The 25,872-nt window shown below is 34.9% G+C and overlaps 1 protein-coding gene across 9 annotated transcripts in view; it reads right to left on the bottom strand.

Annotated features, from left to right (window-relative positions):
- ERBB4 (erb-b2 receptor tyrosine kinase 4) overlaps nt 1-25,872 on the bottom strand; it is a 1,195,692-nt gene that overhangs the window by 554,643 nt on the left and 615,177 nt on the right. The window lies entirely within an intron of this gene.

The raw sequence follows: 25,872 nt of genomic DNA, 5'->3' as shown, positions 1-25,872 counted from the left end.
ACTTAGTGACTCATTTTCATTACAGAGCTGTGCTGTCATCCCCTAGTCAATTTTAGAACATTTTCATTACTTCAAAAGTAAAAATCCCATAACCTCTTTTACCCCCCTACTGTTGTCTCATAGAATTTATATAATATCTTCTTTGCCATTGATGCAAAAATATTACAATATAACTGTTAAGTATCATCCATAAGTTACATTAGCTGTAATTTTCCCATGTATCACCACATTCTTAACACATTGTAAAAGAATATTTTTACATTTATACTATAAACCATAATCGTCATCCACCCCAAAATCACTATTATGCACACCCTAAATTATTCTCTTGCTTCGTTTCAATTGACATTTATTTCCACAGAGTACTTCTTTCAGCCACAAATTCATTTATAAATCAGCAGTGTTATACTCACTACAATGTGTTACCACCAACTCTGTTCATTTCCACATTTTTACAGTAAACCTTATTAAAAATTCTACATGCAATGAGCATCAGTTCCCATTCTAAACCCATATTCTATTTCCTAGTAGCCTCAACTCTAAAGTTGACTTCTGTGAGATTATTCAGCATATTAATTCATATTAATGACACCACACAATATTTGTACTTTTGTATCTGACTTATTTCACTCAACGTAATAACCTGAAGGTTCATCCATATTGTCATAGGCATCCCAATTTCAGTTCTTCTTACAGCTAAATAGTATTCCATTGTATGTATACACCACATTTTGTTCAGCCATTCGTCAGTTGATGGACACTTGGGCTAGTTCCAAGTTTTAGCAATTGTGAATAATATTGCCATAAATGTCAGTGTACAAATGTCAGTTCACACCCTTGCTTTCAGTTCTTCTGAATATATTCCTAGTAACAGTATTGCTGGAACATACAGTAGTTATAATATATTCAGCTTTTTGAGGTACGGCCAAACTTGTCTTCCACAGCACCTGCTCCATTCTACATTCCCACCAACCGTGAAGGAGTGTTCCTATTTCTCCACATCCTTTCCATGTAGTTGTCTGGGTGTTTTTTGTTCGGTTGGTTGGTTGGTTGTTTTAACAGTGACTGTTCTCTAAGGTGTGAAATTGTATCTCATAGTTTTTGTATGCGTTTCCCTAATAGCTAGTGATTTCAACATTTTTTCATTTACTTTTTTGGCCATTTGTATTTCCTCATTGGAGAAATGTCTATTCAAGTCTTTTGCCCATTTTTAAATTGGGCTTCTTGTCTTTTTATCATGGAGTTGTATGATCTCTTCTTATAATATGGATATGAAACCACTGTCAGATATGTGGTTTCCAAATATTTTCTCCCATTGAGTAGGCTGGCTTTTTTACTTTTTTGACAAGGCTTTTGATGAAAAAAAAATGTTTATTTTTGAGGAGGTCTCCTTTATCTTTTTTCTTTCATTGCTCATGCTTTGTATATAAAGTTTAAGAAACTACCACCTACCACAATATCTTGAAGATGTTTCCCTACATTTTCCTCTAGAGTTTTATGGTTGTAGCATTTATATTAGGTCCTTGCTTGATTTTGAGTTAATTTTTTTATAACGTGTGAGACAGGGGTCTCTGTCTTTATTTCTTTTGGAGTGGATATCCAGTTCTCCCAGTACCATTTGTTGAAATGACTGTTCTGGCCCAGTTAGGTGGGGTTAATAGCTTTGTCAAAAATCACATGATCATAGATGTTAGGGTCTATTTCTGAGTTCTCAGTTTGGTTCCATTGGTCAATATGTCTATCTTTATGCCAGTGCCATGCTGTTTTTAACACTGCAGCTAAGTAATATGCTTTAAAGTCAGGAAGTGAGAGTCCTCCAACTTCGTTCTTTTTTAAGACTTTTGGCTAGTCAGGGCCCCTCATGCTTAAAAATAAATTTGATAATTGACATTTCCATTTCTACCAAAAAGGCTGTTGGGATTTTCACTTGGATTATGCTAAATCTGTAAATCAGTTTGGGTAGAATTGACACCTTCATGATATTTAGTCTTCCAATCCATGAACACAGAATGTTTTCCCATTTATTTAGGTCTTCTTTGGTTTCTTTTAGCAATCTTTTGTAGTTTTCTGAATACAAGTCTTTTATGTCCCTTGTTAAGTTTATTCCTAAATATTTGATTCTTTTAGTCACTATTTTAAAACGTAATTTTTTTCAACTTCCTCCTCAGATTGCTCATCAGTGGTATATAGAAGCACTACTGATTTCTGTGTATTAATCTTGTATCCTGACACATTGCTGAACTCGTCTATTATTTCTAGAAGCTTTGTTGGGGATTGAGATTTTCTACATATATGATCACATTATCAGCACACAACAAAAGTTTTACTTCTTCCTTTACTATTTAAATGTTACTTCTTTTTCTTGTGTAATTGTTCTAGCTAGAACTTCTGGCACAATATTGAATAATAGTGGTAACGGTAGGCATCCTTGCCTTGTTCCAAATCTCAGCAGGAAAACTTTGAGTCTTTCACCATTGAGCAAAATGCTAGCTATGGTTTTTCCATATATACACTATACCACGTTGAGAAAGCTTCCTTCTACTCCTTTGTTTTGGAGTGTTTTTTATCAAAAAAGGATGTTTTGCTTTATCAAACTTCTTTCCTGCATCAATTGAGAGGATCATATGATTTTTTTCTTCAATTTATTAATGTGGTTTATTATACTGACTGATTTTTTGTGTGCTGAACCACCCTTGTATGCCTGGGATAAAACCCACTTCATCATGGTGTATAATTCTTTTAATGTGCTTTTGGATTTGGTTTGCAAATATTTTGTTGAGGATTTTTGCATTGATATTTATTAGAGAAATTGGTCTGTAATTTTCTTTCTTCATAGTATTTTTACCTGGTTTTTTATTAGGGTGATGTTGGCTTCATAGAATAAATTTGTTAGCCTTCCTTCCTGTTCAATTTTTTGGAAGACCTTGAGCAAGATTGGTATTAAATTGTCTTTGAATGACTGATAGAATTCACCTGTGAAGCCATCTGGTCCTGGGATTTTCATCTTTAGGAGGATTTTGATGACTGTTTTAATTTCTTTATTTATGACTGGTTTGCTGATGTCTTCCATTTCTACGAGGGTCAGTTTGGGTTGTTTGTATGTTCCTAGGAATTTAGCCATTTCATCTGTGTTTTCTAGTTTGTTGATGGACAATTGTTCACAGTATCTTCTTATGATCTCCCTTCTTTCTATGGGGTCAGTAGAAATGTCCTCCCTCATATTTTTATTTATTTACACCTTCTTGCTTTTTTTCTTTTCAGTCTAGCTAATGGTTTGTTGAATTTCTTGATATTCTTGAAGAACAAACTTTTGATTTTGCTGATTCTCTCTGTTTTTTTGTTCTTACTTTCATTTATTTCTGCTCTGATCTTTATTCTTTGTTTCTCTTGGATTGGTTTGGGATTAGTTTGCTATTCTTTTTCTAGTTCCTCCAGGTGTGCAGTTAGGTCTTTGATTTTAGTTCTTTCTACTTTTTGATATAAGCATTGAGGTCTATAAATTTCCATCTCAGCACTATACTGCATTTGCTGTATCCCAAAGGTTTTGATGTGTTGGGGTCTCATTTTAATTTGTCTCAAGATATTTACTTATTTCTCTTGCAAGTCTTCTTTGACCCACTGATTTTTTTAAAAAGATACTTAAATTAGATAAATAAAAAAATGTAGGGGATTCCCATATGCCCCACTCCCTACTCCTCCCACACTTTCCCACTGTATTAGAGAGCCAAAGGGAAGCTGATGCAAAATACCAGAAATCGGTTGGTTTTTATAAAGGGTATTTATTTGGGGTAGGAGTTTACAGATACCAGGCCATAAAGCTAAGTTACTTCCCTCACCAAAGTCTACTTTCATGTGTTGGAGCAAGATGGATGCAGACATCTGTGAGGGATCAGGCTTCCTGGGTTCCTCTGGGCTCAGCTCCTCTGTTTTCTCCACAAGGTCAGCTATAGACTATCAGGCAAACAGTTCTGTCTCCCTTCCTGGGGCTCCAGCTTAAAACTTCAGCATCAAACTCTAATATCAAAATTCCAATATTAAAAACCCTCAACTCTGTCCTTTGCCATGCCTTTTATCAGTGAGTTCCCACCCACTGGCACAAGAGGTTTACATAATTACTTAATCAAGTAAACCTATGAATCCAATATAATCTAATATGCCCAGAGGAGAAAATCAGTTTACAAACATAATCCAATATTTCTTTTTGGAATTCATCAATAATATCAAACTGCTACACCCACTTTAACAACATCCTTTATTAGTGTGGTACATTTATTACAATTGATGAACACATACTGGAGCATTGTCACTACAGATGGATTAAAGTACTTTGTAGTTTACACTCTCTCCCACACAATTCTGTAGGTTATGGCAAGAACTATAATGGCCTGTATCTGTCATTGTAATGTCATCCAGGACAATTCCCAAGTCTTGAAAATGCCCCACATTACACTTGTTATTCCTTCTCCTTGCCCTCAGAACCTCCGGTGGCCACTGCCTCCACATTAATGATATAATTTTTTCCATTGCTACAATCACCATAGCTCTAATGTAGAATACCAGTAAGTCTACTTTAGTCCATAGTTCATTCTCTAATCCTGAGGATTCTGGGAAGGTGATGTCCACTCCACCTCTAATTGAGAGGGGGCTGCAATCCATTAAGGCTGATGGATCATTCTCTCTTGCTTGCAGGTATAGACTCTCTCCGTTCCTTGGTCTGGTAGTTTTCCATTATCACTTCCTTGTTAGTTGCCGTGGGTAAGACCAGTGAACTGAAGAGTAGGTGTTGCCACTCTGTTGAGATTCGAGGCCCAGCTGGCACATGGAGAGCCCAAAGATTTAAGTGTCTTGGATGTATACCTACTAACTCTAGTACTAATTACAGGTTCAAATAGAAGAACAGAAGAGCCATATATATGGAAATCACAACTGAGTCCAACTCTGTCACCCTGGGTAGTGTTCATTCCAAAGTAGGGCCCACTGGACCCCTATATTTTTAATGTAACATTTATGTAACCGAAGTATCTTTAAATATATATATATATATAGGTGTAATATGGTGGCATTTTTGGGACATTGGAAATGTGGTAGGTGTGGGGAGCAGGGCATATGATCCACTGATTATTTAAGAGTATGTTTTTTAATCTCCATATATTTGTTAATTTTCCTTTTTTCCACCTGTTATTATTTCCAGCTTCATTCCATTATGATCAGAGAGAGAGTGTTTTGTATAATTTCTATCTTTTTACATTTATTGAGACCTGTCTTGTGACCCAACATATGGTCTTTCCTGGAGAAGAATCCATGAGCACTTGAAATGAATGCATATCCTTCTGTTTCGGTGTGTGATTCTCTATAAAGATCTGTTAGACCTAGTCCATTTATCCTATTATCCAAGTTCTCTGTTTCCTTATTTATCTTCTGCCCATATATTCTATCCAATGCTGAGAGTGGTATACTGAAGTCTCCAACTATCATCCCTTCAGTTTTGCCAGTGTGTATCTCATGTACATTGGGCTACCCAGGTTAGGTACAGAAGTATTTATTATTGTTATTTCTTCTTGGTGAATTGCTCTTTTTATTAATATATAATGATTTTCTTCATCAGTTATAACAATTTTGTATCTAAAATCTATTTTGTTCAATATTATTGTCACTATTCCAGGTCTTTTTTATTACTATTTGCATGAAATATCTTTTTCCAACCTTTACTTGTAACCTTGTTGTGTTCTTTTTCTGAGTTGTGTCCCTTATAGACAGTATCCATTCTGTCAGTCTTTGTCTTTTGGTTGGGGAATTCAATCCATTAACATTCAATACTATTACTGTAAGGGCATTACTTACTTCATCCATTTTGTCCTTAGGCTTTCTGCTCTCCTATTTTACTAGTGTCTGTCTTTTTGCCCTCTAAGCCACCTTTACCTTTACAAATAATCTTCATTTCTACACTCTTCTCCAAGTTTTTCACCTTGATTTTTTTCTTTCAAACTGGAGCACTTTCTTCAGTATCTCTTATAAATCTCATGTAAGATGCTCTCTCAGTTTTTGTTTGTCTGTGAAAACTTTTACAATAACCCTCATTTTTGAAGGACAGTTTTGCCTGATAAAGGATTCTTCACTGGCAGTTTTTTTCTTCCAGTACCTTAAGTATATCCTAATATTTCTTCTCACCTCCCTGGGTTCTGAGTAAGCAGCACTTAGTCTCATTTAGGTTACCTTGTATGTGTTGCATTACTTTTCACTTGCTGCTTTCAGAATCCTCTATCACTGACATTTGTCATTATAAATGTGTCTCAGTGTAGGTGTACTAAGATTAATTCTGTTTGTGGTGTATTGCCCTTCTTGGATATTGATATTTATGTCTTTCATAAGGGTTCTAAAGTTTTCAGTTATTATTTTCTCAAATATTCTTTCTGACCCATTTCCATTCTCTTCTTCTAGGATACTAGTAATACATATGTTTGGGTGTTTCATGTTGTCACTCAGTTCCCTGAGATCTTGCTCTATTTTTTCCATTCTTTTATTTTTGTTCTCTTGTCTTTTCAAGTTCATATGTTCTGTCCTTAGTTTCACTAATTCTGTCCTCCATCAACTCAAATTTGCTGTTCTATGCCTCTAATGAATTTTTAATCTTATCCACTGTGTCTTTCATTTCCATTAGTTCTGTTACTTTTCTTTGCATGCTTTCAAATTCTTCTTTATGTTTACCCAATGTCTTTTTAATATACTTTATCTCTTTGGTTATATTTTTCTTCATCTCCTTGATTTATGAGATTTATGTGATATCAATAATTGGTTACCTTAAATCCTGTGTCTCATCAGAATTTTTGGTTTGTTGTTTTGACTGGGTCATATCTTCCTATTTCTTAGTATATGCTACAATTTTTTGCTGATGTCTAAACATCTGAATATATTGGTGAGTTTACTATGACAGTCCATTTTTTTCTCTTTCCTAGTGGTTTGGTTTCACAGTCTTTTTTTAATTTTTTTTATTTTTGGCTCAACTTATTCTAAGTCTTTTAAATTGCCCAGCTTAAGTTATCAAAATAGGGCAGGGACTTACTATTGAGACAAAGATCTGCTCCAAGGAGTTGAGAACAAGAGACATCTAAAAGCAGTTTTTCACCTTGTAGCTTCCTAGCTGCCCAGCAGAAAGCACTCATTGGTGAATCTTTCCATGGGGTGACTCTTTCAACTCCCATTTATCATGATTCTGGGCTGGCCAGAACCAAGATTCAACGTGAGCTCTGCTGGCCAAACTCACTGAAAAGAAACCACTCTCTGCCCTCTGCCACATTGTCCAGAAAGACATCCGTTCTGCTTCTGTGTTGGCTGCAGTGAGCCATGGGTGTCATCCAGGCTGTTTGCCTTGAGAGCAGGGGATGGGTCCCATTTCTGGCCACCGGGGTTACTAACTCATGGTTTTCATTTCAGCTTCTCTGTCTCTCTGTCCTTTGTCTTTCTGGGAGGGGGGTTCATAAAACTCTCCTGGTCTGCAGAGTCCCTAAGCAGGTCCCTCAGACTTGCTTTTGCCCTTACTCCATTGTTTTTGTGAGAGAGGTGAGCCCTGCCTACTTATTCCAATGCCATCTTCCCAAAAGTCCATCCCAAAGGTATCTTTTAAAAAATAAATAAGATATTCAAATATAAGATTGATTTTAACATGACCGATATTTTTAGCACATATTGGGAATAATTAAAACTTAATGCCAAACTTCTTTAAAATCATCTTGCTTTCTCTCACTTATTAAATTTCCTGGTAAACACTATCCCTTCTCACTAAACACCATTAAGATTCATTCCTTCCTTTACATCATAAAGGACAATTTTTTTAAGGAGGCACTGGGAATTAAATATAGGAACTTGTACATGGGAAGCAGGTGCTCAACCATTGAGCTACATCCACTCACCAATGAGAACTGGTTTTTGATTGTTTGTTTGTTTGATTGGTTGGTTTTTAGGTGGTACTGGAGATCAAACCTGGGACCTCATACAAGGGAAGCAGGCACTCAACCACTTGAGCTACACCTGTTCCCCATGGGCAAATCTTTAAATTGAGCTTCAACTGTCTCACAGATTCCTTTATTCAGACCTTTATTTTCTTCTCTCTTTCTTGTCATCGACCATTAAAATATATATCTGGGAAAATTCTCTTTGATACTGCTACTATGATCTCCTCATTCCATGACCAGAATAGCTTGGAGAGTAGATCTTTGCTGGATCAAGTATCTGAGAGTATTAGCTGAGTGTAGGGACAGAATAGGACTTGTTCTAGAAATATAAAATAAAGAGAAAGGATCAAAAGAGAAAAGAAAGGCAAACACACTGCTCAACTGATGTGTAAGTGTCAAGATCAAGTTGGAAAATCCATCTAGATTGCCATCCATTCATTCAAAACATTTGTATCACAGATGTTAATGAGAGGTACATGGACTTGGCCCAGTGGTTAGGGCATCCATCTACCACATGGGAGATCCGCAGTTCAGACCCTGGGCCTCCTTGACCCGTGTGGAGCTGGCCCATGCACAGTGCTGATGCGTGCAGGGAGTGCCGTGCCACACAGGAGTGTCCCCACGTAGGGGAGCCATATGTGCAAGGAGTGCACCCCATAAGGAGAGCCGCCCAGCGTGAAAGAAAGTACAGCCTGCCCAGGAATGGCATTGCACACACAGAGAGCTGACACAACAAAAAAGAAACACGGATTCCTGTGCTGCTGACAACAACAGAAGTGGACAAAGAACAACACACAACAAATGGACACAGAGAACAGACAACTGGGGCGGGAGGGGGGAAGGGGAGAGAAATAAATAAAATAAGTGAAAAAAAAAAGTTAATGAGAGACCAAAGGTCTCTGCCTCTTGGGGTACATTTTTGAGTGGGAATGACAAATAATAAACAATTTTTGAAATTAGCTTTATTCCTTAAGTTAAAAAAAATAAATCCATAAATGAACAAGAGTGAAAAAATTTAGATAAAGATAGGGAAACGAATGTAATAAAACAAAGTAATTTTATAAAAAATTGACTGATGCAGGACAGGAGAAGGGCTCATCCACTTCAGATATGTTAGAAGAGGTCCCTCTGGAATGGTAACTGGGGCTAATCATAAGTAGGAACAAGCGGTGTAAGGAGTTAGGGAAAGAGAAAGTAGTCATTGTCTACCTGCTACTTTATTTTATCTACTCTAATGCGCACATTTTTTTTTCACATTTTAACATCTCTGAAATGGGGATCCATGTTAAAATTGCTGTTAGCCAGGTGGCAGTCATGACTTTACAATAATTTTCTATACAAGTGCAATCTTTCTTGTTATTTCCCATGGCATGGTTGAATAATTGCAATGCCTTGATGTTTACACAAACAGACCATTTAAGAATAATTTGAGGAAAACTAGGAAGCATATTTGTTGCATGAAAACCCTACACTAATACCATTTAATAAGATCAAGAAATCAACCACATTAACCTTACAGCATGTTTCGATAGTTTGAAGGGATATCCCATGACCCAATACTGGAGCACTCTTATTGTAATTGCTCCCTCATCAGTTATTGATGGCATAGAAAATGATAAGGAATAGTTTGGAAAGTGACTGGTTATACTATGGGTATACAGAAATTTTAGGGATATTTTAACTAATTTATTTGCTCATATATATATTTTTTATTTTTATGTACATACAAGAGTGACATGCTAAAAATTCCTATCTAAATAATGTAATATTAAAATAGCTCTTTAAATATGTGGAAAATCCTAAGTGATACAAAAACATTTTATCACAAGTTTAATTGTAAATATTTTTTCTGTCTTAATTATATAAAGTAACAGTCCAACTTATAACTGATAGAAATTTTTTGATGGATTAGATGAGGAAAACACTGAGGATGACTTTTCTAATTTAAGCACTCAAATGACAATAGCAATTCCTGAAATGGTAAGATCAATGACTATACTGGTTGGGAAGTAAGAAAATGAGGTTGAAGAATTTACCTTGGGGATGTGAAGACAGAAAAAGAATATCTGTTAGTTTTCAGATATAAATTCCAAGTGTGCATTTGAATTTATGAGTCTGGAACTCAGAGAACCATTCTTACATAACACTGGGGATTTAGGGCATATAAATAAATTTCTACCATATGTATAGGTCTGATAGAGGTGGATGAGTCTGCAGAGGGGAATGAAACAAAGCAGCCAGATGAAAGAAGAGAATCCAAAGAATGCGGAGTTATGAAAAGGCAGGAGAAAAAAGTCTTCTAAGAAAGGAGAAAGAACTTGTTGACAGATGATGGAATATATTATCCATTGGATTTGACAACATGGAGGTCACTATTATCCTTGACAAAAACAGTTTGGTTGAACAGTCAGGGATAAAATTTGAATGGAATGTGAGGAAATGTTGATGATATGTGCAGATAACTCATGGAGGCTATTTGGTTTATAAAAGAGTAGACAGACCAGGGGAAATTCAAAGTGATGGGTTATAAATTGGAGATATTTGGCAAGAGTTAAAACAATGGACCCTAATAACAAGCCAAGACTTAAAACAATGGGTCCTAATAACAAGATGTGAAAGTATACCTATGCTACCTTTCTGAGAAGTAAAAACAAAAAGTGGAAGGAAGGCGGTCGTGTGCAAAGATATATGCTCTCCTAAGTGAATCTGGCTTTTTAGAGGTTGTTTGTAATCTAAGTCTTAAACTGTGTATTGTTCCAGTTAGGAGAGGGTGTTTCAAGCTTCCCCCCTTTTTTAGTTTCTTAGGGTACATAAGCAAATACCATGTGATAGTTCTACTTAAACAGTGGGGATTTATTTGCTCGTGATTTTGTGTCTAAGAGAATGTCCAAATAAAGGCATCATCAAGTCAATGCTTTCTCCCTAAGACTGTGGCATTCTGGGGCTGGCTGCCAAAGTTTCCTGGTCTCTTCCTTCTCTTCCCAGGTCTCTGATGGTCAGCTTCTGGCTTTCTCTCTGTCTGAATTTCATTTCACTTGTAAAGAACTCCAGCAATAGAATAAAGACTCATTCTGATTGGGCTGGGCCACACCTTAACTGAAGTAACCTTGTCAAAAGGTCCTACTTTCAATAGGTTTACACTCACAAGAAAGGCTTAGATTTAAGAAAATGTTTTTCTGAGGTACAAAAAGCTTCAAACTACCACACCACCTCATGAGAATCTCACACTTCAAGTTCCCATGCCTAGATTCCTATTAAAATATAAGAGTCCTCTAAAGCCCAGTGGAAACCATGATCACCTTGAGTTAGTGGAAAGGAGTCTATAACCTACACCAGACCTTGAAGGATGATACTTTGACAATTTAGGGGCTGGCATGATAATCAGGAACTCCATGAATTTTTACTCAGGAAAGGTTAAATTGTATTCATTTGGTATCTGGTAAAATTTAGATATTCAAAGGTATAAAAGCAGTTAAAAGATAAAAGGAAATAGTTATTTGAATATTCTAAAGAAGAATTGTTTCATCAAGAGTGCAAGATACATACTAAGTTAGATGAATATAGTGATTGGCTACAGATTATATATACCTGTGGATAGGTGAAAAAAAGATAACACATCATGGTTTACAGAAAGAAAAGGAGAAAAGGAGAGGGGAGGGGAGGGGAGGGAAGGGGAGGGGAGGGGAGGGAAGAGGAGGGGAGGGGAGGGAAGAGGACTCTGGCATTCTGGACTGTCAGGCAAGTCTTGTCCCCTTTCCCCCCACTTTTTTTTTGTCATAGTGACATAAGTAAGATTTGTATATTTATGGTGATAAAAAATTATATAACAAACAAAATAAAAATATATAAAAAAATGAATGATATAACTGACATACAGTCCTTTTTAATGAAAAAAGAGCAAAACCAAAGTGATCCTATCCCAATCAGAAATATAGGCCAAGGATTTAGGATTTATCTTTCTTCCCACCATTTCCCTCTCGAAGCTCCTTTGGTTAATATTTCTAAGTTTTTGTTTGAATATTTTAGGAAATATTTTTATAGGCAATTATAAAGTAACTGAGCTTGAGTGGGTGGTTAAGAAAAAATGACAAATAATAACTGTACAATGACAGAATAATGAATGTTGTGGAGTTTCTCTCTCATGGCATAATCAATAAGTGTCTCCAAGTCAAAGGCAATTGCAAAGCTTTGATATTTAAAAGTAGTTGCATGGAAGTGGACTTGGCCCAGTGGTTAGGGCATCCGTCTACCACATGGGAGGTCCACGGTTCAAACCCTGGTCCTTCTTGACCAGTGTGGAGCTGGCCATGCACAGTGCTGATGCCACGCAGGGGTGTCCCCCGTGTACGGGAGCCCCACAAGCAAGGAGTGTGTCCTGTTAGGAGAGCTGCCCAGCGCGAAAGAAAGTGTAGCCTGCCCAGGAATGGTGCCACACACATGGAGAACTGAAGCAGCAAGGTGACACAACTAAAAGAGACACAGATTTCCATGCTGCTGAAAACAACAAAAGTGGACAAAAAAGAACACGCAGCAAATGGACACAGAGAACAGACAACTGAGTCGGGGGGGGGGGGTAGGGGAAATAAATAAATAAAAAAAAAATGTAGTTGCAGACAATTTGCTATAAATACAGGAAGAATATGCTGCCTCATAATAGCCATACACTTGGTGTGTGTATGGGAAAGCCCTCTTTATAGAAGCCTCCAGTAATATTAGTGAGATTTTACTAGTAAATAAGCCTTAGGAAGATTAACTTATTCCTGCTCCTACCATTTTTGAAAGATGGTTTAAAAGCACATTTTGGGGGAAAAAGACTGCTTGTTAAAACTATGTAAATAAATATATGGTAATATTTAGCATTATATGTTATTATAACACTTTTGTTTTATCTGAAAAACACGAAAAAATTTTCACAATAAACAGGCAATTTATATTAGTTTTCCCTTTTCCTTTGTACACTTTTGAGTCTAGAATGTAATAAATGTATTTTTAATGAGAGGAACTAATTTTGTAATATTCTACATACCTCAAACCTTGCCTCAATTAAGTAGAACCAATAAAATTGAAATGAAGCACAGAAGAATTTCAACCTTCACAAAAAGTTGAAAAGGCAAAGGCCAAAGAAAAGTGTAATCTATAATGAAGGACAAGACAAAGAAGAGCTGAAGGGAGGCAGTTGAGTCAGTCAACCATGACTAGGAATGTCTGAGGGCTACACAGGACCATGAGATGTTGGAAAGTATCATGTCAGACATAAATAATACTCATCTTCATACGCAAAACATAACATTATAGAGAAAAACTACAGCTTGAAATTACAATGAAATATAGATTGGAAAATCATTTTTACTTCAGTGAAGGCAAAATTCCTTTGTATATAGTAAGTTCTTGTTCTTTTTCCTATCAAGATCTTAAATAAGCCTAACTGTTCAAATAGTACTAATTCAACTAGCGTTCTTAATTTAATGCATTACTACCAATATTTTTGCTACCGAACTTTTTATTCAAAAGTCAGCTAGCTCTTGAAGTAGCTAGCATTTGGATGTAGCTGTTTATTGTACCAAATAAAATACAGTAATAGAGTAAGGCAGAGTAGAGCATGTGGATTGAGAATGCTTTTTTTTTAAATTTTAGTTTTTTTAATTCATTTTTTAAAAATATTACATTAAAAAAATATGACGTCCCCATTCAGCCCCCACCACCCCCACCCCACCACTCCCCCCACAGCAACACTCTCCCCCATCATCATGACACATCCATTGCATTTGGTGAATACATCTCTGGGCATCGCTGTACCTCATGGTCAATGGTCCTCATCATAGCCTACATTCTCCCACGTTCCATCAGGTGGGCCATGGGAGGATCTACAATGTCCGGTAATTGTCCCTGCAGCACCACCCAGGACAACTCCAAGTCCCTAAAATGCCTCCACATCTCATCTCTTCCTCCCATTCCCCTCACCCAGCAGCCACCATGGCCACTTTTCCCACACCAATGCCACATTTTCTCGATTACTAACCACAATAGTTCATGAATAGAATATCAGTAAGTCCACTCTAATCCTTACTGTATTCCTCCGTCCTGCAGACCTTGGATTGGTTGTGTCCATTCCACATCTATGTCAAGAGGGGACTTAGATTCCACATGGATACTGGATGCAATCCTCCCGCTTTCAATTGTAGGTACTCTTGGCTCCATGGTGTGGTGGTTGACATTCTTCAACTCCATGTTAGCTGAGTGGGGTAAGTCCAATAAACCAGAGTGTAGGAGCTGAAGTCTGTTGAGGCTCAGGGCCTGGCTATCATATTGTCAGTCCAGAGATTCAGATCCCCTAGATACATCTTAAACCCAGAATTGTAGTTGGTGCTGGGGTTTAAGACATATCTAGGAGAATGCTTTTTAGTTTAGTTACTAAATGTGACATGTCTGACAAGAACTACACTTGGCAAATTTGTAATCAGTCTCATGCTCCTAAATCATGGAAGGTTCAGGAGCTATAGTTGTAACTTGGGGGCATTTTTAGGACATTGGAATCTTCCTGCAGGACTTTGCAATGACAGATACAGGCTATTTCACATTTTGTCAAAACCTATAAAATTGTGTGGGACAAAGTGTAAACTATAATGTAAACTACAGTCCATGGTTAGTAGCAATGCTTCAAAATGTGTTCATCAATTATAACTTATGTACCCCATTAATGAAGGATGTTGTTAATATGGGAAAGTGTGGGGACAAAAGGGGTGAGGCACAATGGGAAACCCTATATTTTTTAAGTAACATTTATTTAATCTAAAGTTTCTTTAAAAAAAATGTTATTGAGAAAATGGCTTAAATTGAACAAAACACAACATGTATATTTATGCTGAATGGAATATTGAGCATCCCACAATGGTTAGTTCTGTCTTCTCAATATTTTCTCTTCAAAAGCAAATGATCAAATGGAATGTTCTTAACGCATAATCAACAGACATGGATTATAGTATTTTCTAAGTGATGAAGCAGCAATGTAGAACTGGTAAACTTATGAAAATTTTATAAATTGAAGCCTTTAGGTCTCAATTTACAAACTTTCAGTGTTTATCTACTTCATCACTACTTTATTCCAAATGCTCTGCCAAACGACCTGAATTGCATGGAGTGGAGTGGAAAGACCAGGTGAGTTGTGCTTCAAAAGTGCCATTGATGATACCTTACTGTGAATTACTCAACGATAGGTCCTGGGCCTTTGAGGAAGAAAATCTAGAATTCTAATTCAAATTGTGCTTTGCTTGAGCTAAGTGTCTAAGCAAACCCTTAACTCCAGCCACAGCTTCTAATTTATACAAATGGTTATTGTGAAAATCAAGGATAGGGAAAATGCAAATGATAGGGAAAATCAAATGATTGGGAAAGAGCAAATAAACATTGGTTTCTTTTCCAAATTCCTCTTGGAGTTCTAAAATTTGGTCACACTGAAATTAAATCCAAGCTACAAGTTGAGCCATGATTACATAGTTGCCGATTCATGCACTTTTTTATATTTAAAAATAATACTGGCTAGTATTCAATTGGGCATACTTCCAAATTTAATTTTCCAGTAATAGTAATAAAGCAACACCCACACACTCTTACCTCATTCCCCATAACAACAAATAGCATAAATGTAGAACATTATCAGTCATTCAATCTATTGCTTGGGCATGGGTTCTAGATTTTGTATCCACTTGTCATTATTTATTTTATAGGAGAACTTAAAGAGAGCATCAACTGGTGGAAAATACAGTCTATTGCAATGGCATAGTGTAATAGATACCCTGAGCAAATATCCCCTCTAACAAAATTACCTTCAACATTTTTTTTCCTTGATTTCATTCTTAGGTTTAAAAATATTTAATTTAAAGAAAGAATAAATTTAATTTTAAATATATTCAAATTCAATAAAAAGTTTCATGAGCACTAAAATTTGCTAGTAACAAAACAAAAATATTTCACCTTATAGTTTGCACCCTGTTTTTCTGTTTTAAAAATTTATACACAAAAGAAGTAATCACATTGAATAATTAAGAATATTAGTAATCACATAAAGTAATAGACTTGAAATAACTCATTATATTTCTTCATTTTTTAAGTCACTGCTAACATTTTTTAATTTCAAAACTACTGTTTAAACACATGGATATGAAATACTGCATTGGTTGGTCAAACAAACTGTGCCTAGAACAATCTCGAATCTTTTTTAACAAACCTAACAAACTAATGCACATAGCTGAGTCCCTTGTGTAGGGGCTGACTGTCTAACTGGAAGTTTGCCAAATTAACTTCCATTCAAAACAATATCTATTAAAGGATAAATAATAAAAACGATAATTTGAAGCTTACATATGCTTTATTAAAACTCAACAGTAACCACAATGATTTTTTTTTGAATTTAGATCAATAATTTTTTTTTTTCACAGAGGTCTATTTTATAGTGACAACACTTAAAATTTATGGTGCATAGTGATAATGAAAAGCAGACTGGCTTTTATTATTGTTTTTGCATTTTTTTATAGACAATGTACCCCTTAAGCCTGCACTCGAGATAGAGCATTCTCATAGGGTCACTGCTGATTCACCCCTAGTAAAACCCTTAGTTTTACTCTAATGTAACTAGCTAGTGTCATATTTTTACTAGTAATGTCTTTTCTCTATCACTTACCCACCAAATTAGAGTAGTGCTAGCCAATTTTATAAGACGACCCCAAAGTTTATAATTGCTCAAAGATGACAGAGTTAGAAATTTCTTGCTCACATAAATCTAACAGGGGTATTTCCAGTCTTGGGCAAGGGCTTGTGATAGCAGATAGAGGGCTCTACCCAACATAGTTGTCAGGGATCCAGGCTAATGGTGGCTCAGTGAATCAATCTGTAATTTTCAATGGGTGATTTTTGGAAAGGGTAAAGAATAGGGAGAGACATATTTGGAAGATTTTATAGGCCATACCTGAAAGTAGCACACAATATTTTTGCTCACATTTTTTGGTTAAAACTCTCTACATGACTTCATGTGACTTCAAGAGTCTGGGAAACATATATTCACAGGATGAAGAGAAAACAGATATTGGTGAGCAATTAATTGTCTCTACCATACCTACTTTAAACCGTCTCTATCTGATTGGGCAATTTACCCAGTCCCTGATATTTCCTTCTCTCAACAGTGTCAGCCACCTTTTCCTATAATGCCCTTCCATAAGCAAACCACATCACTTTCCCCAATTAAAATATATTATAACTGAAAGGAAGTGGGATGCTGAGTACCAGGTATTATGAATGGAATTGTGTGGACATTAACTCATTTCATCTCTATAACTAATTAATCTAATGTTCTAAAAATCCTTTATCTTAACTACCTATACATACTTTACAAAGACTTGCTAAGCAGAGAAGTATGATTATACAACTGCTATTACATGCTATTACAAGTCTTTACCCCCATCACCTAACCCTCCCAATCCCTAAAATCCAAGAACTACAAAAAAATTTGCTTTGTATTTATGTCATCCCTATCTGTTCTTTGGGTATTTTAGGATTTTTTCTCCAAATTCAATCCAATTTCATTCCTAGGTAACCCATGGCCTTATATTGGCCCATTGGGTGCCATTACAATAAGGCTTGCATCGTCATCCAATCTGGCTGGAACCCTTTGAGCAGTGTGACAGGCATTTTCTAACCCACACCCCTCAGTTACCATGTTTATACTGACTTAATGTATTATTAATCTATATCTCTATGTACTAATACATAAGATCTGCCATATATTAGAAGTTTAAGTAATTAGCAAAGATTTCCTAAGCCAAACATGAGGAAACCAAACTACTTTCTTTATGAGAATATAGTCTTTAAGCTAAAAGGGATAAATAATTTTAATAGAGGTGATTTTAGGGTCCATTTGATGATTGTAGGTAACAACAAGTAGGATTTAATGAAATGAATTCTTTTTGCATTAGTGCTTGAATTATTGATAGGTTTTAGAAGACCCAAGGGTGGAGAACAGAGGGCAGATGGTGACTCATTGGTTTAAGTATATTCTTTGGAAGTTAATTCCTGGCTATAAATATTATGGTTTTTTTAAATGACTTAAAAGAGATTACTTGTTGATATGGAAACTTAAATGTAATGTGGATATATTTTATTCATTTTATAAAATATATATTTAGCCTCAGTTCATTAATTAAAAGAAATAAGCATTAAACCTTCACAGGACACAAAGGTATACTAGGATCAGCAAAGCAATGCAAGAGGAAATTTGTTTTTACTTCTGGCTTCTGAAATAATGAGGTCATTTTATCTACTGCCTATTTAGATAAATAATGACATTCTAAAATAAACAGAGACAATTATGAGGCTCAACATCAACAGAATGCCTTCAAGCAAAAAAGCTTTACAGTCGTATAAGCTTTAGACTCTGAGAAACAATAATATAGAGTGAGGAAAACAAAACCACTAGACACAGTAAAAACAACTAGGTTCTAGAATATTACATCACTCTAGTTCTGTGACCTTTGGAAAGATATTTTTCCTCTCTACCCCTCTGTTGGTTTATTTTCCTTATAATTAAATTAAGAGACATGGTTCTTTCCATCTCTAGAATATTATATTTAAAAGGATTGTAAGTACTACTTAATATAACTTCTGGCAAAAATATAATAGTAAAGAAGGCATAGTTTTCTATGTAATCGCCTCTATTTTAATCATCCTTTATAATACATACAGAAGTGCAACAATGACCTCATTTATCACCTAAATCGACGGCATATAGACCCAGAAGGGAACTTGTAAGTATTTTCCATCTTCCTGAAATTTAGGAAAAGGTCTGGTTCAGAAACAACACCACTTAACATGGGTCACACACCTAGAATATTCACCTAATCCCAATAGCAGCAGTAGCAATTCACGAAGGACACTCAGGGCACAGACGATTTGTTAAATTTCGCTGAGACCTTCACTAAATTTTATGCCCTGAACTTGATCTCTATGTAAAATTATATTTTAGTATTTTCCTGAGAATAATAGTTTTAACCTTTAATCAAGAATGGTTTTGTTCTCAGCAGCACCAACCTCCCCATTCCCTCCAGCCAGCCACCCACCCCAGAGAACAGAGCTGCCATTGTCATGCGGAGAAGTCAGCAATGTGAAAACTAGAGGACTGCACCTGTTTGTTCACTGTTATCAAATGCCAGCCTGGTGGCTACGCCTAGTAAGAGAGCTCTGACTTCTAAACCACAGAGTAATATAAACTCTTCTGAAAAAATCCTTTGTGTGCATACAGAAATTTAGCAGTATTATTTCTTCGGGGGGGGGGGCAGGGACATATATCATTTCTCATCATGATTTCAAGATATGTTTATCCTTTTATTTTTGTAACTCAATTATTACAAATAAAGTTATATTAAGCTTCCCATTATCGTCCAGCTTTAGTTAAAGAAGAAAAAATAAAGGACTCATAAAAATAAAATGACAGTAATATAGAATCAAAACTGTGTTTGTGTTGTAAAGAAGTAATTGCTTGAATGTGTAATTTCTTGTCACAGTTTAAAAATATACAGAAATCGGATTTATATGGCATATTAAACAGACATTTAGCAGAAAACATCCCCCTAATCTATAGCTCCTATAACAATACCTTAAGGCTAAATTTGATGCAACTTGAAGACCGGTTTCAACCTTTGATTGCTTAGGTTAAGAGAACAAGGAAGAGAGCTTTATTAATTGTTCCCCTTTAATAAGAGAAAAACATAAATATCCCAGTAGTGTTAAATTAAAAAAAAAAACAATAAAAAGATAAAAATAAAACTTTTTAGGAAGGGCAATTCACTTCAGTGTCATCTTTATTTTTCCCTCAATTATTAGAGCTTGTGATCTCAAGTTCTGGGCATGTGATCTCACAGATCCAGACTGTTGACTGTGGCAGGCATCTTTGTAAACACACATACAGAAACAATGCTTATCTTCTACATGACTGAGTGTCTGGGAGAGACACAGACACAGACACAGACACAGAGACCAACAGAGAGGGAGAAAAACAAAACCAAAAAAAAAAAAAAAAAAAAGAGAAACAGAGTAAAAGAAATGCTATGATTGTATAGTTCATTTGTAATTTATACTCTCCCTTGCAGTATGTTTCAAAAGAACGTCATGTGTTTTCAAAATGTAAAAAAATAAAAAAGAAAGAAAGAAAAAAGGGTTTCTTGCAAGATAGACCCTAGAGCAATCTGAAAACATCAAATAAAACCCCTCAAGCATGTTCTGCCCATGCAATGCCTTTGTACATTCATTTTAGCCTGTGGGCACATTTTTCATGACACACAAAAGGTTTCAGTGCCATGCTGATAGATATAAACAAATATGGATTACTCATTTGCCTTTCTGTCTACTAAGTCCATATTGCTTTCTATAACATTAATTTTCTATGGAAATGAATTCTTGGAAGTCAAATATTGTTTCAGTCCATTTTTAGAAAAATACGATTATGTTTGATTATGTAGCTCCTTGGATATTTGCCAATCATAATTATAAATCATAGTTAGAAACTATACATACACATATATACATATATGTATGTCTGTGAATGTGAGCATGTATACATATACATACATGGGAAAGTAAAATAATACATATGTATGTTATATATATGCACATATCCTCTTTCTGTTATCTATTTTTGAGACTATAACTTCATATCTCTCTTTGGTCTCTTATTTAACTTCTGTTTAATTCTAGATGTGTATATCTGTTTTTCTTTTAAAAATGTCAGTGTGCCTATCTCTAAAATTTTGAAATAGCCCTATAAACTTTATAGACTTAATATTACAATTATTTTAATAAAACTGATTTTGTTATCTAACATAAAGAATAATGTTTTATATACCATAACTTCTGTGTCACAGAATTCAAAGATGAGGCAAGGATATAGGAATAATTGTTAAACATGCTCCTATACTGTGCAATCAAGAGATTCACGGTCATTATTTGCTTCATATTAGAAAACCCGTGGTCTTACATAGAGAAAGACAAAGCTATATTAGAAATATTACAACAGTTCTAAGCACCCAGAGAGTCTAAGTTGTGCTGATTCAATTACTCTACCTTTCTTATAAATTAAAAGAATACATACAAATATGACATAAGTCTATAAACGTATGTGAAATGCCACTAACCTAACCTAAGCCTTTTATCTTTGGAGTAAAGACTCTAAATTTAGAATGCAACCCCCCCAAGCTTCATGTGGTTACTGATTCTGGAAACCAAGCTGATTCTCTGCAGGTGTCTCACATCTCTACTGTTTTGACAGCACATGGTTCACTTCTTTTTCACACTCTGACAGAGAAACCCAGCCGTGATATAGCAGTTGAGCTACCAAAAACACTATCAGCACTAGCCTGCCCTTTCTTTAGAAGTTCAAGTTCTCAAACAACAATAAGTGGGTATTTTAATTATTTTTAAAAGCCCCAGCAAATACCTTTTAGATTAGCTGCTAGTCATTTAAAGTAAGTCATCAAGTTATCCTTAATGCAAGTTCAGCAAGTGGAGAAGAGTGAAAAATATACCATATTGTTTCGGTTTACACATGCTGTGTAGCAATGCTCCAAAATATACTCATCAAATACAATGAAAGTACCACACTAATGAAAGAAGTTGTCAATGTGGGAGGAGTGGGGGATGTGGGGAGTAGGGTATATGGGAACCTCTTATATTTTTTAATGTAACATTTTGTGGGTCTATGTATCCTTTTAAAAAAGTAATAAAATAAATAAACAGATAAATAAATAAAAACTAAGTCTGAAATATCTAGGCATTCACATTCCATTCTTTTGTGTGTAATGGGATGTAAAAAGAAGCAATGATTAAAATATTTCAAGTACAATATAAAATAATCTCTGGGGAACCAAATTCTTAGCTGAATTGGTAGCTCTAACCAGTAGGGACATTTGAATACTTTGAGAAATGAAAAGAATGAACAGGATTTGCTTGCCATTACTAGGAGACCTTGGCTTAAACTCAGTATTTAAAATCAATCAAATTGGTTTTGTTGCTCAGCTCATGTCTTTTTTTCCTTCCTAAAAGTTATCCAAAGGTTTGTTGTTGTTTTTAAAGTTTCATAGCTTTATCAGGAAAATGAAACAATTTATCAAGATAATAATGGATCTACTTTCAATGAGACATAGCTAAACATAAATGTATTTGAATACTATTACTATAACAGGTTGTTTTCCCCATGCTAGGAAATGAATACACATTGAGCAATTAAACACTAATAGGCATGTGGAGTTGCATTTTTTATTAAATGCTTGAATTTACAGGATTTCAGTTCCCCAAGTGCTCAGAAAGGGGGAAAAAAAAGAAGCTATTCTCTGTTGAATAAAAGAATAAAATGGGTTAATGTCATGTCTTCATTTGTTCTAAGGAAAGACCTTCAGCACTAAGAAAATGTGACTCACATTTGCCTTAGAACTTTTCTAGGAAATAGGTAGCAGATAGGTATTCTCAAGTGATAAAAGGAGAGGAAAAAACTAAGAAAATTCTTTCATTTCAGAAATGGAAACAGTGCAAGAGGTAATAGGTGATCTATCCACAGTAGAAATGAGATGAGACTATGAATCTTCTGGTTGTTACTGAGGTTAGCCTTTACATCTACCAACAAAGAACATTTCTTATATAAATGTATTAAGAATTTCACTAATAAATATTCTTATATACCATTAGTAGAGAACTGTGTACTGAAAAGAACACCTATTTTGTGCTAAGTACAGTGGTAGACAATTTTGCATGAATTATTTTCATTCAATTCTTATTTCCAGATGGAAAAACTGAGGGACAGCACTTAAATGATTTTGATTATTTTGTTGGTTACAGGGCACGTATGAAATTTCAACTTTATCGGGTTTCAAACTCATTCCTTCCACTGTTACATGCTATTGGGATTAGAAGACTATATTGAAAGTACTGTTTTCATAATCTAGACCATACAGGCTGAATGTGAATTGTGATTATAAATCAATAGTCTCAGGCAAAGTTATATTTCCAGTTCAAGAATCTTTCAATGTTTTGCTTCTGAGCTCTATTTTATCATTTTACCTCCAAGTAATACTTGCCTTTATGCTCACATCTTAGAACTTGCTGTGGACAGAACCAACACTACTTAATTCTCTATGCTTGTTATATATTTTTGATGGTCAAAGTGCTAATCAGGGAACTATAAATGGTAAAAATCAGAACTGGCTCTTACTTGCAAAAATTTTATAGACATATATGAATTTTGAACTGTCCCATGTATTTTACTTTTTTTTTTTACATTTCTCCAAATTTTTCCTACACTGTAAACTGTGCAGCCTAAATGATCATTTGCAATTATATTTAGAAAAAAAAATTAATAATAAAGCCATCTAGAAGCCATCATTTTATCTATACAGGTATAGCAGTTTGATATGGTTGTGAATTTCAAAAATAGATACTGGATTATGTCTGTAATCTGATCTGCAGCTGGGTGTGATTAAGTTAATGATTGGGACTTTGATTGGGCCGCATCATTAGGGTGTTGATAAAAGGCATGGCAAAGGACAGAGCTGGAGCTTTTTGATGCTGGGGGTTTTTGTTTCTGGAGTTTTGGTATTGAAGTTTGATGCTGGAACCTTAAACTGGAGCCCCAGAAAGTAAGCACACAGAAGAAAGAGAAGCAAGCCCCAGGAATGGAGGAACCCAGGAAGCCTGAACCCTCACAGACATCTGCAGCCATCTTGCTCTAACACATGAAAATAGACTTTCTTGAGGGAAGTAACTTGTGCTTTATGATTTGGTATCTGTAAGCTCCTACCCCAAATAAATACCCTTTATAAAAACCAGCCAATTTCTGGTATTTTGCATCAGCACCCCTTCGGCTGACTAATACAATAGGTGAAACTTTGAAACTAGATTTAAGGAGGTTAGATTGGTATTAACTTTAGGCTTAAATATTACTGTTTATTTATTCTTTAAAAATCTATGATGTGTGATTCAGAAGGGAAATGTTTTAAAGCTTTTTCTGGCTGAATATCTCTTATTAAGTCATATGTTAATAAATTAAAGTGTAAATGAACTAAAAAGTTATACTAAATCTCTCTCTGGTTTAAATTTAATCAGACATCACAATAGGTATGAAAAATACTATACAGTTTTAAATCATCTTCTTAAATTTAATAATCAACTAAATGAAATATAATAAGGCAATGCCCCGATAATACTATTAAATACATAAAACAATTGTATATTTACTTAAACAATAAACTGATAATCTTCAGTAAAGTAAAGGTGTCAATAACCGTTATTTTGACCTCTGATATATTTATTTTACACAAGTGATGGTTAGGGTTTCTAAATTTTAAGATGCACTTGAGAGAAGGCACTAATTCTTGAAACACCCCTTTTCCCTGAACACCACAGGCATGCATTTGAAGTATGATGCTGTTTTAATTGCAAGATTTATCATTATGACATGTAATTTCTAAGTACATGAAATGACAATGTAATGCATAGATGTGAAGTTCAGCTGCACATGACTATGTGAACAATGATATTAATGACATAGGCTGCTTCCCCAATGCATTTCATTTTTCTACCTATGCTATATAAATGATATTATCTATAGGTATTCCAAGTAGCACACCATTATCTTTCCATCTTTTCTTTGTAAAGCATATTAAACCTTTGAATGGTACTACACACCTTATATAAAATTTTATAATATCCTGTAGATTTTTGTTGATTTTTTATTACAATTGAGTCAGGCATGAATTCTAGAATTAATTTTGTCTAATTTTCTTCCCACTGTTGAGTGAGAATGAATACCTAAGCATATATAGATTGGCATCTATTTAACAAATTCTTAAATTGTTATTTTACCTTTCTAGTTCACCATTTCTAGACTCATAAAAATATGAAGCAAATCATTTTTTAATAAAATAGTAGAAAGAGCACTAGACTAAGACAAGGACAAAATATCATCTTGAATAAACTGGCTATCATCTCGTGTACTGTTTCAAAATGAGAAGGAGGAATTAGACAATCTCTAAATTTCCATCTTAACATCACATTCTATGATTTTCTCCAACTTTGCTTTTCTAGAAGAATATCATAAGAAATTTTTGTGATCCTGCAATCACAAAGCACACTAAATTTAAATGTAATACATTCTTCCTTGATTTACATTTTTGAAATACTCTTGTAAGTAAAAGAAAGCTCAAAATAAAATGATATGAAATGCGATCACTTTGAGGACATATAAAAATTCTAAATCTAATTAGAGACTTTCTAATCCTAAATGGAGTTACATCACTTAAATGTACTTTGAGGAGGCAAAAATCACCCTTTGTCATTCTGTTACAGAACAAAGGGGAGTCAGAAATACTTTCTTTAAAACATAGAATATAGATCAATTTTGCTGTCTTCTTTACTTAGACATTGCAAAATGTCTTTACCACTTGTCAAAAAAAGGGATGAGTGGTGCCTTTAATAGTCTGGCCCCTATTAAAAAAGTAGAGGAGTGGAGTGGTGGAGTGGCTATTTCTGTTATTAATGTAGGAATGAAATTTAACAGTAGAATGACCTTTTCTAATATCTACCTCTAATAAGATGAAAAATGTTTTTCAAATAATCAGTAGAGTAAATATATAATAAGGATCTTTTTCAAGTTGTCCATTTATTTCATATTGTTCCTTCTTCCTTCCACCCATCCACAAAATTGCCCTAAGAAAACCCCATCAAATTAACAGTAATAAGATTTTTAGAAGACACTGATTCTGGAAGGAAAAACTCAAACAAAACCACACTACACAATTTTATATAGTACAGTTATTTATCTCTTTCTTTGTATTATGGTGTTAATAAAGTAAAGGTCATGAAGGCAAATCCCAATTAGTACATTTCACTTAAA

Source organism: Dasypus novemcinctus, chromosome 7 (assembly GCF_030445035.2).
Source record: "Dasypus novemcinctus isolate mDasNov1 chromosome 7, mDasNov1.1.hap2, whole genome shotgun sequence".
NCBI classification, from domain to species: domain Eukaryota; kingdom Metazoa; phylum Chordata; class Mammalia; order Cingulata; family Dasypodidae; genus Dasypus; species Dasypus novemcinctus.
This window is presented reverse-complemented; position numbering and strand designations above follow the sequence as displayed.